The following is a 12158-nucleotide window of genomic DNA, read 5'->3' on the forward strand; positions in this document are numbered from 1 at the left end:
CTCCCTGCATTGGATAGCTTTTCTGTCACAGTCTAAGGCCATTATATCCTATGGGGACCAGTCTCCCTAGAGTATAATGGAGTGTTGAGTGGACATTCAACCCACTCCCCTACTTTCTGAAAACCCTGAAAGAAGGGGAGGGTCAAACCAGGGCATCACCTGGGAATGGGCAACCCCAGCTAGGCACATATAGAGGGAGGGTTTGCATTTTACCCTTTTCTTTACAAACCTTTGCTCAGTCTGGTGCTGAGCTGAAAGTATGCTGGTGAACATTTGTTTTAAAATAACTGCTTTCTAACTTTGGATCCTGGTAGTGGTTCTCTGTGCCACATGGACCTCCGTCATCTGGGAGATGCTATTGCAAAAGAAGCACCAGGAGGAAGGGGAGGGCAGTCTGCCGGCCACTGGCTCCTCCCCCAGGGGGGGCACAAGGCAGAAAGCTGTCCCCATGGCTACCAGGGGCTGGGCTGCAGCAGCCACAGAGACAGGGCCCCAGGCCGTGGAAGAGAAGTTTGGAGTCCTGACCCTCCTGGTGGCGATCCCTACAAAAGTTAGGCTGTGGCAGCGGCGATTGAATGGAGAGGCAGGTGTTGAGGACAATCAGGAGGGCAGCCGGGAGCAGGGCCTGCCAGCCAGAGAAAGCACATTCTGCTCCAAGTCTCCCAGATTCAAAAAGACTGGACTCTAACTCTGCACCAAGACACCTTTCGTCGCTGATAGATCTAGGAAACTTGAGAGGTTAATGGCATCCCACAGCAATAGTTTCCAGAAGTGGTTCCCATCTTTCCCTCCTCCCTTGCCTGTTTGGGGGGTACATATGACACGGCCTTTTCAGTTGCAGCTCCACAATTCTACAAGCTCCCCAGGAAGGTGTGCTTGAACCCCACACCTTCGGTCTTTAAGAGGTAACAGAACACGACTACAGGACTGCAATTGATTAAAGCTGCCCTAAACTGATATTTTAAATGTGTTGGATTGATGTATTCTTACACACTTCATTTTATGAACTTCATTTAGATTAGAAGCTGCCTTGGACTCTTTAAGGCAGAAAAACACAAAACACTGCCTTAGACTGAACCAGACTCTCACGCCGTCATGCTCGGTCTTGTGTACTCAGACTGGCAGCAGCTCTCCAGGGTCTCAGGCTGAGGTCTTTCACATCACCCTCTGACCTGTTAACTGGAGATGCCGGAAATTGAAGCTGGTACCTTCTGCATTGCAAGCGGATGCTCTCACTGAGCCACAGCCCCTCACTAATACACCCTAGGTCAATCAAGGTCAGACGATCTGTTGAAATTGGCAGCAGCTCTTCAGGGTCTTAGGCGAAGGTCTTTTACATTATCTGCCAGCTGGTCCTTTCAACTGGAGATGCCATGGATGGAGCTATGGCCCCTCTCTATGGCTCTCCAGGGTCTTAGGCTGAGCTCTTTCCCACCAACTCCTGCCTGCTCTTTTTAACTGGAGATGCCAGGGATGGAACCTGGGACTTTCTGCATGCCAAGCAGATGCTCTGCCACTGAGCTATATCACCTCTCCATGGCTCTCCATGGTCTCACACTGAGGTCTTTCCCATCACCTCCTGACTGGTCCTTTTAACTGGGAGATGCTGGGGACTGAACCTGGGACCTTCTGCACGCCGAGCAGATGCTCTGCCACTGAGCTATGGCCCTTCTCCATGGCTCTCCAGGGTCTCAGGCTGAGGTCTTTCCCATCACTTCCTGCCTGGTCCTTTCAACTGGAGATGCCGGGGATGGAATCTGGGACCTTCTGAATGCCAAACAGATGCTTCACAAAATGGCAGTTAACAAATTATCCCTATGGGTAAAAATCAAAAGAGAAGCCCCGAAAGTTGAGCACAGCCTTGAACAGTTGGTATTCGGTCGCCACATTTCTGTCAAACATATTTTCCTTTAGTAAATAATGTGGGTTTTCTTTTAGTCAGGATCCCCCTAATCACACGAGCTCCGAAAAGGTAATAAGGAAGAAAGTTTTAGATTTATACCCTGCCGTTCTCTTGGAGTCTCCTAGAAGCTTACAATCTCCATCCCTTCCCTTCCCCACAAATGTCACCCTGAGAGGTAGGTGGGGCTGAGAGAGCTCTCAGAGAACTGCTCTTGGGAGAACAGCTCTGAGAGAACTAAGACCGACTCAAGGGCAGACCACCAGCTGCATGCGGAGGAGTGAGAGAAAGAAAGTCAAAGACGATCTTTTAGGCTGAAAATGTGACTGGCTAAAGGGCATCCACAGAGCTTCATTAGCTTAAAGAAACATTGACTGAGGGGGGACCTGACAGAGGTTTACAATATTATGTATGAGATAGAGAAGGTAGAGAAAGAAGGACTTTTCTTCCTTTCTCACAATATGAGAACTCATGGACATTCAATAAAATTGCTGAGCAGTTGGGCTAGAACTTATAAAAGTACTTCTTCACCCAAAGGGTGATTAACATATGGAATTCGCTGTCACAGGAGGTGGCAGCGGCTGCAAGCATAGCCAGCTTCAAGAGGGGATTGGATAAGCATATGGAGCAGAGGTCCATCAGTGGTTATTAGCCACAGCATATTGTTGGAACTCTCTGTCTAGAGCAATGATGCACAATATTCTTGGTGCTTGGGAGGGGGGGCAGAGTGGGATGGCTTCTACTGTCCTGGTCCCTCTAATGGACCTCCTGATGGAGCCTGGGAGTTTTTTTTGGCACAGTGTTCCATTGGATGGGCCATTGGCCGGATCCAACATGGCTTCTCTTATGTTTTTACTTTTTTAATGTTCTTACCATGGACTTGAACCCAGACCCACCAAGTCTAAACCCAACACTCTTCAACGGACCGACCTCATGAATAGGGGAGAACTGGGTTGGTTTCATTCATTCACAAATATCAGTCATGCCCATAGTGTGGGTTTCAAGCATCTGCAAGAGAAGTTTTCTTCTTCTTCTATTTATTTATTATGCATGTGGTTGTGTGCGTTTCTGCACCTGGAGATTAGGGCGACCTACAGTGACTGACCCCTACTAGGGGCCTAGAGGATATTCAGAGAAGTGGCTGAATAAAGCCTGCCCCTATACTCCCGACTGCAGATATTTCCTGGAGGTCTCCCATCCACGTACTTGCCAGAGTTGACTGCTGCTTAGCTTCCGAGATCTGAAGATCAGCCTTGCCTCCTGGGCTATCCAGGTCAGGACAGGTTTACTTTCAACAACCTGCAAAAGGACTGAAAAAAGACATGCCACACCAACCTTTCACACATTTATTGAAGCTTAACTCATAAAAACTTCCAGAAAAGACAGGTTGCTTACCTGTAACTGTAGATCTTCGAGTGGTCATCTGTGCATTCACACCCATGGGATAGTGCGCCTGAGCCGATCCCCGAATCGGTACCTGAAAAGCCTGGGATTTTTCCGCGCTCGGCGCCAATGGGCATGCGCAGGCGTCCCAGTGCGCATGCCCACCGGCGCCGGCGCAGGGATCCCGCCAGTTCCTTCCTGACCGCTGGAAGCTCCTACTGGAGGGAGACCATCAGCAGTGGGGAAGGAGGGTGGGTAGTGTGAATGCACAGATGACCACTTGAAGATCTACAGTTACAGGTAAGCAACCTGTCTATCTTCTTCGTGGTCTCTGTGCTTCACACCCATGGGAGATTAGCAAGCAAAGCATACCTGGAGGCGGGAAGACGGTCAACCTGAAGAAACAGCTTGCAGCACCGCAGTCCCCAACCGAGTCCTCTGCTGAGCATGCACGTCCAGCGCGTAATGCTTCATGAAGGCATGCGGAGAAGACCAGGTGGCCGCCTTGCAGACATCGGAAAGAGACACTCCCTTCAGGGATGCCACCGACGTGGCCATCGCCCTTGTGGAGTGCCCACGAACATGTCCAGGTAGAGGCTTCTTGGCCAACAAGTAACAAAGTTTAATCGTCTCAGTAAGCCACTTCGAAAGTCTCTGAGACGAAATCTTGGACCCTAACTTAGGGGCAGAATAAGAGACAAAAAGCTGCTTGTCCTTACGAAAACCCCGTGAGCGATCTAAATAAAATAATAGCGCACGCTTAACGTCCAGCGCATGCAATCTACGCTCCTCATCCGATGAGGGGCTAGGATAAAACGTAGGTAACCAAACTTCTAAATTAAGGTGGAACTGAGAAACCACCTTGGGGAGAAAAGTGATGTCTGGAGCTAAGGAAACTCCAGCTTCTCGGAAAGCAAGGTAAGGATAGTCACAACGCATCGCCGTGAGCTCCCCCACACGACGTGCTGAAGTGATGGCAACTAAAAATGCAGTTTTCCATGACAAAAGTTGTAAGGAACATGTTGCCATGGGTTCAAAGGGACGACGAGTCAACTTATCCAGGACGAGTCAAGTCCCACAACTGTGGAGGAGACCTAGAGGGAGGGTGAAGCCGGAACAACCCCTTCATGAACCTTTTGGAATGAGGGTGAGCAAAAACAGAGTAACCCTCCACTGGGCCATGGAAGGCAGAAATAGCTGCCAGATAGACCTTGATGGAGGAGAATACCAGCCCCTCATCCACCAAAGCCAATAAAAATTCAAAAATTGCCGAGAGCCCGACACTGTCAGGCGGCACAGGAGAGCCAGTCACAAAGGTACAAAATTTCTTCCACTTCCTCTCATAAGAGGCACGGGTGGAAGGCTTTCTACTGCTTAGGAGGACTTGCTGGACCCTGGTAGAAAAACGTAGTGGTCGATGAACCACGCTGTCAGCTTCAGTTGCGGCATGTTGTGGTGGAACACGCGTCCGCTCTGGGCCGACAACAGGTCCGGTTCCGCCGGAAACTGGTAAAAGACCCCCCTCAACTGTTGGAGCAGGATCGAGAACCAACCCTGACGGGGCCACCAAGGCGTCACCAGGATGCAACGTGGCCTCTCCTGCATTAGCTTGTGGACCACCCTCGTCAGCAGAGGTAGAGGTGGGAACATGTAAAGGAACCGACCCCCCCCCAAGGGAGTAGGAGTCCGTCTCCCAATGAGGCTGGGTCCGCCCCCCCCCCCCGGCACAGAACAAAGGGCACTTCTTGTTCTCGGCTGTCGCAAAAACATCCAGTTGTGGGTACCCCCAGAGTTGGAACACAGGCTCTAGGAAACGCCACTGCAGTTCCCATTCGTGTGGAGAGGCTCACCCCTGCTGAGAGAGTCCGCCTGTATGTTGAGGACCCCCAGCAGATGTGTCGCCTTCACAAAAATGTCTAACTGGAGGCACTCCATCCAGAGATCATCGCCAACGCACATAGCCGACGAGACACTGTCCCTCCCTGCCTGTTGATATAACACAGGGCAGTGGTATTGTCCGTGAGTAGTGCCACAGTCTTCCCCGCCACTAGTGGACGGAAGGAACGAAGGGCAAAGTGAACCACCAGCAGTTCTAGGTAGTTTATATGGCACCGACTCAGCCTCGGAGGCCATGGACCTCCCACACAGAAATTTTCCAGGTGGGCCCCCCCACCCCCACAGGGAAGCATCGGTAGCGATAGTCACAGTAGGGGTTGGAAGGTGGAAGGGAGCTCCTTGGCAGATATTGCTCTCCGACCCCCACCATTGCAATGACTGAAGAACCGCAGGTGGAATGGTGAACCTCTTTCGAGGTGAGTCTCTGAGAGGACAAAAATGGCGCAAGAACCATAGTTGAAGACCCCTCATTCGTAGTCTTGCAAAACGCAGCATGCTTGTCGTCGCCGCCATCAGCCCCAGCATCCGCTGGAGTTGTTGGGCTGAGCCCCACTGCCGCCTTTGGAGAAGCTGTACCAGACTGATGATGTCTTCTGCCCTCTGCGAGGGGAGAAATGCCCGGTGTTGATCTGTGTCCAGCAGAGCCCCTATGAACTGCACTGTCCTTGCCGGAGTAAGATGGGATTTCTCCAGATTGACCTGCAGTCCCAGGGTGTTGAGGAGACGCAGAGTGATGGCAATGTGCGATGTTAAGCTCTCCCTTGACTTCGCCACAAGAAGCCAGTCGTCGATGTATGGGAAGACCACAACTCCTTGAAGACGAAGGTGGGCAGCCACCACGCTCATCAACTTCATGAACACCCGAGGAGCAGTAGACAGGCCGAATGGCAGGGCTCTGAACTGGAAGTGCCGAACACTCACTGCAAACCTTAGGAAACGCCTGAACGCAGGATGAATGCTGACGTGGAAGTAAGCATCCTTGAGGTCCAGGGTCGCCATCCAGTCTCCCTGATTGATGAGAGGTAGGATTGTTTGCAGCGTGGCCATTCTGAACTTCTGGTACAGAATAAATTTGTTCAGATTCCGAAGGTCCATGATAGGCCTCAAACCACCGTCCCTTTTGGGGACCAGGAAGTAGCGAGAGTAGAAACCTCCCGTCCTGGCTTCCAAGGGAACTTCTTCTATGGCTTGTTTCTGTAGGAGGTTGCTCACCTCCGCCAGCAGAGGTGGGGAAGGGGGAGTGGTGACTACCACGGACTGATTCGGGGTCTGAACAAACTCTATTTTGTAGCCCTCCTTTACGATGGACAGAGCCCACCTGTCTGTGGAGATCAACTCCCAGGCAGGCAGGAAAGGGCATAGGCGGATAGATGTTGTACGAGTGGGGGCGATAACACGTGCCGGAGAAAAGTCAAAGGCCCTGCTTTTGAGGGCGGGCACCCTTGGACTTGTTGGTTGGCTGGGACCCGTAACGGCTCCTGTTGTTGCCAGAGTATGAGGGTCTATCGGATTGTGCGGAACGAGGACGCCATTGCTGCTCCAGAGAAGACTTCTGGTAGGTCTTCTTAGCCCAAGGCTTATGCCACTGTTTTGGCCTGGAAGCTTTAGACGTAGCCTGCACACCTAGGTTCCTTGAAGTTTTAACACTCTTGTCGAACTCCTGCAATGCCGTGTCGGTTGTGGTGCTGAAGAGTCCGTCACCTTCAAATGGCAAGTCCTCTACGAAGGACTTAGTGTCCTGGTGCAAAGCAGTCGATCTGAGCCAAGAGTGGCGCCGGATGCAAACAGCTGAGGTAATGGCTTTGGCCGACGCCTCCACCATATGTTTTGCTGCAGCCAGTTGTTGTCTGGCTACAGCAAGACCTTCTTTCTGCAATTTCTGAGCGGCAGCCTTTTTATCTTCACTCAAGGCAGAGAGAAGGGGGGAGAGTTGTTCCCACATGGCATACTGATATCTAGCCATGCACGCTGCATAGTTAGACACCTTCACACCGAGTGCCCCCGCTGAATAGACCTTGCGGCCCAAGCCGTCGATCTTCTTCCCTTCTTTATCTGGTGGTGAAGAGTGGACCTTACGAGCTTTGGAGGAAGAGGGCACGACGACTGAGTTCGGCCTCGGATAGGTAAAAAGGAACTCAGCTCCCGCCTCCTGGACCCTATACATGTGGTCCAGCCTTTTAGAGGAGACAGGTGTCGATGATGGTCTCTTCCAAGATTCCTTGATTGCCTGGAGGATCACCTTGGTCACTGGCAATGCAATGGGTGTGGATGTGTTCCTCTGCATTATATCGAACACATTGTCGTCCACTACTGGCTCAGGCTGAGTCACCGGCAGATTGAGAGTGGCCGCGATTCTCCTCACGAGGTCCCCATAGGACTTCAGATCCTCCGATGGCGAAATCGGAAGATCCTCAGCCGTCTGGGAGACCGGCGAAGGCTCCACGTCCTGGGCTTCGCTGTCTGATGCTGATGACGAGGATCCCTGGTGGACCGAGTGCTCTGATAGTATCGGTGTGGATTCCCTCGGGGATGACTGGATCGGCGTCGATGGTCGATGATGGGGTTCAATCGGGACCATGCGCTTCTCCGGGGGAATCGATACCGAAGCGGTCGCCTTCCGGGACCAATGCAAGACCCTCGACATACAGGAAAACTCCGACCCCTGGTCCCATTCCGGAACTTCTCCTGGGTACCACTGGTACGGCGGATAGTATGAGTACGGAGGTTGCCACCTACGCTGTTCCCACGATGGTATTGGGAAACGTTGAGGTGCAAAAGGAGGTTCCACTTCCCGTCTCTCTCGAGACTTTTTCTGCATAGCCTGGGCTATCGGTGCCGAGACTTCTGCCTCCGATGCCGATCCGCTCGCACTGAGTCGACGCGAACCCGATGATGAAGATTGCTGGGTCAAGTTGATCTCACGCGCGTGCTCCGACGTCGATTGACGAGGTAGGGTCAGAGGGCTGTGGCGCGGAGAAGCCAAGATCTTCTTCAGTACTGAAGTCATCGGGGCCGGAGCCTCGGCCGAAGGCGAGGGAGTGCGGGGTCGCTTCCGCTTTTCCTTCGATTTCGCCTTCTTGGGCACTCGGGTGTCCGAGTCGTCCCGGCGCTTTTTAGCGGGCATGTCCACCGAACCCTCATGGGATTCCGGTACTCCTGGGGAGGGGAAGGTATGACGGTGGGAACAGGTGGAAATGGAAGGGAAGGGAATCGAGACAAGATAGTGCTCGACCACCTTCCAGCCTGTGTCCCATCCCGATGGTGACAGGTAGTGGGGCAAGGCGAAATTACTCGCCTCCGTCACTGGTGTTATGTAATGCCAGGTCCATCAATAATAAGACCTCTATCCTTCGGGAATTCCTGCTCGAGCAGGACATGGACCTGGCATGCGTGACCGAGACCTGGGTGCGCGATGGGGAGACCGTAGCTCTCTCCCAGATGGCGCCCCCGGGATACTCGGTCTTTCACCAGTCGCAGACTAGCGGGCGGGGGGGAGGGGTGGCCCTGTTCATTCGAGAGGCTTACTCCTTCCGGGCCCTCCCGGCTCCGGAGATCAAGGGCATTGAATGTGCCGGCCTGGCGTGGGATGTTGGGGAGGGGTTGGCGATCTGGCTGGTGTACCGACCGCCTAACGCACCAGCCAGCGCCTTACTATCCCTGATGGAGGCCGCAGCAGGATGGGCATTGGAGCACCCGAGGCTTTTGATCCTGGGTGACTTCAATGTTCATGCCGATGACGTGACCTCCAATCGGGCGATGGACCTAGTGTCTTCCATGGCGACACTAGGACTCTCCCAAGTAGTTACGACACCCACTCACCAGGCGGGTCACATGTTAGACTTGATCTTCGCGTCGGGAGTTTTAGTGAACGATCTTGCTTCTATAGCAGTGCCATGGTCGGATCACTATGCCCTCAAGGCTCGCGTGGACGTCCCACCCCAAGCCCGTTTGGGCGGCGAGCTTATTTTAGCTCGCCCGCGGAGCCTGATGGACCCGGAACGGTTCCTGACGGCTCTGCGGGATCCCTGGCCCCCTGGCAATTCCTTCGATGACCTGGTAGAGTCTTGGAATGATAGGCTCGCCGGGGCCATCGATGAGATTGCACCTAGACGTCCTCTGCGCCCTCGCTCAAGGCCGACACCCTGGTATAACCAGGAGTTGCGGCACTTGAAACGGGGACTCAGACGACTAGAGAGGCAATGGCGGCGTACTCGAGACGAAGCGATTCGAACATCTTATAGAGAGTTTATGAAGTCCTATGAGATGGCAGTCAAGGCCGCAAAGAAAACATACTTTGCGGCGGAGATTGCGTCCGCAAATTCGCGCCCGGCACAACTGTTCAATATAATTCGGACCCTTACAACACTGCCACAGGGCAGACCAAATTCTAATGAATTGGAAATTGGCTGTGAGGCTTTTGCGAATTTCTTTGCGGATAAAATCGCATCGCTCCGTTCCGACTTCCCTGCCATATTAGATACAGTTAACGAACCTGAGGCTCCGTGCCTGTCTTCGGATCGTGTTCTGGATGGCTTCGGTGCGCTCAGCCTGGAAGAAGTTGACAGAATCCTCCTATCTGCACGCCCAACAACTTGCAAATTGGACCTCCTGGCTTATCAAGACCTGCCAGAGGGAGCTAAGATATCCTATACGGGATATCATAAATAGATCCCTACTGGAGGCGCATTTTCCATCAGCGCTTAAAGAGGCGGTGGTCCGTCCCCTCTTGAAAAAAACAACGCTAGATCCAGCCGAATTGGCACACTATCGGCCGGTCTCGAATTTGCCCTTTTTGGGCAAACTTATTGAGAGGGCATTGGCGTTGCAGCTACAGAGTTTCCTGGAGGATGCTTCTGTCCTTGACCCCTGCCAGTCTGGTTTCTGCCCGGGCCACGGGACGGAGACGGTGCTGGTTGCCCTGGTGGATGACCTTCAGCGGCATCTGGATCAAGGTGGCTTGGCGGTGCTGATGTTGTTAGACCTATCGGCAGCGTTCGATACCGTCGACCATCGGCTCCTGGCATGCCGCCTTGCCGATGCAGGGATTCAGGGGCTGGCCTTGCAATGGCTTTCCTCTTTCCTTGACGGTCGGGGACAAAGGGTGGCGATTGGGGAGGAACTGTCCCGGAGACACACGCTTGATTGCGGAGTGCCTCCAGGGGCGGTACTTTCCCCGATGTTATTTAACATCTATATGCGCCCCCTTGCCCAGATTGCCCGAAGGTACGGGCTGGGTTGTCATCAATATGCTGATGACACCCAGCTCTATCTGCTTATGGACGGCCGGCCCGCCTGCGCCCCAGAAAATTTGGACCGGGCGTTACAGGCAGTGGCTAGGTGGCTTAGGCTGAGCGGGCTGAAACTGAATCCGGCGAAGACAGAGGTCCTTTGCTTGGGTTGCTGCGGCCCGGGAGGGGAAATCCCCCTGCCAGTTTTTCACGGCGCGCCGTTGACTGCGGCGAGCAGGGTCAAGAGCCTGGGGGTACTATTGGAGCCTTCACTGACGATGGAGGCTCAGATAGCAGCCACTGCCAAGTCCACATTCTTTCATCTTAGGCGGGCGAGGCAACTGGCCCCCTTCCTGGAACGCGACGACCTAGCAGCAGTGATCCATGCTACGGTCACCTCGAGGTTGGACTACTGTAATGCCCTCTACATGGGGCTACCCTTGTGCCAGACCCGGAAACTGCAGTTAGTGCAGAATGCCGCTGCCCGGCTGTTACTAGGGCTCCCAAGATGGGAGCAAATTCGGTTGGGGCTCCGGGGCCTGCACTGGCTGCCGGTAACATTCCGAGTCCAGTACAAGGTGTTGGTCATTACCTTTAAAGCCCTATATGGCCTAGGACCTGCCTACCTTAGGGACCGTCTCTCCCCACACGTTCCCCAGAGAGTACTACGATGGGGTTCACAAAACCTGTTGGTAATCCCCGGGCCAAAGGAGGCCCGCCTAAAATCCACCAGGGACCGGGCCTTCTCAATAATGGCACCTTACTGGTGGAACCAACTGCCGGAGGAGGTGCGGGCCCTGCGGGACCTAGGGCAGTTCCGCAGGGCCTGTAAGACAGCCCTCTTCCGGCAGGCCTATAACACCTAACTGACAATGAGAAAACCTTTTGGAGGGAACAAAATGTACTTGCTGACCGCTGGTTTATTTTATCTCTGTTTTATTAATTATGGTTTTAACTGTATTATGTAAATGTTTAAAATTGAATCTATGTAAATTACAATGTTGTGAGCCGCCCTGAGACACTTCGGTGAGAAGGGCGGGATATAAGTTCCAATATAAAATAAATAAATAAATAAATAAATAAACGCTTTGTGGAGCCGCATGTCACGAGCTGGGGCTGAGTCAGGCAAAGTCCAGGGGCGGTCCAAGGTCGGCAACTCGTGAGCAAGGAGGGTCCAAGGCGCCAAAACAGAATCGTAATCCAGGTATCACAGGTCAGAGGTTCAGAAGCCAAAGTCAGGGGGTCCAGAGGTCCAAGCCAAAGTCAGGAATCCAAAAGCCAAAGTCAAGAGCCGGAGTGGATGCTAGGATGTCAGGTATGTGACTAGTTGCTTCCACAAAGCCTCCTCCCAAAGCCCACAGCTATATAGCCCTCTGCTGCCTGTTGCTCATTTGGGCTAATTGCTGTCTCAGAGCAGCAGCCAGGATCCTGCCGAAACGTAAGCATCCTCACACTTAGAAGGGCCAGAATCCTTTCACCACTCAGGGCTCAGGGAGCGTCTTGCTTGTGAGCGTGCCGCCCTCCTCCGATCCCTGAGGTCCTGACGAAGGCGGTCACGCACACGAGCCACCCGAGAGGGCGAGGCAGGGGGGCTTGGATCTTCTTCAGCAGGAGGCAGGGGCACTGGTGCAGGTGGCAGGGGCACAGTTCCTTCTGCAGGCTCTGCAGGCTCAGTTTCTTCTGCAGGGTCCCCAGCACCCATGACACTGCACTCTTCCGGCAACTCAAGCAGAGTTAGAGTCGGAGTCGCA

Source organism: Heteronotia binoei, chromosome 1, assembly GCF_032191835.1.
Source record: "Heteronotia binoei isolate CCM8104 ecotype False Entrance Well chromosome 1, APGP_CSIRO_Hbin_v1, whole genome shotgun sequence".
Taxonomy (NCBI): Eukaryota; Metazoa; Chordata; class Lepidosauria; order Squamata; family Gekkonidae; genus Heteronotia; species Heteronotia binoei.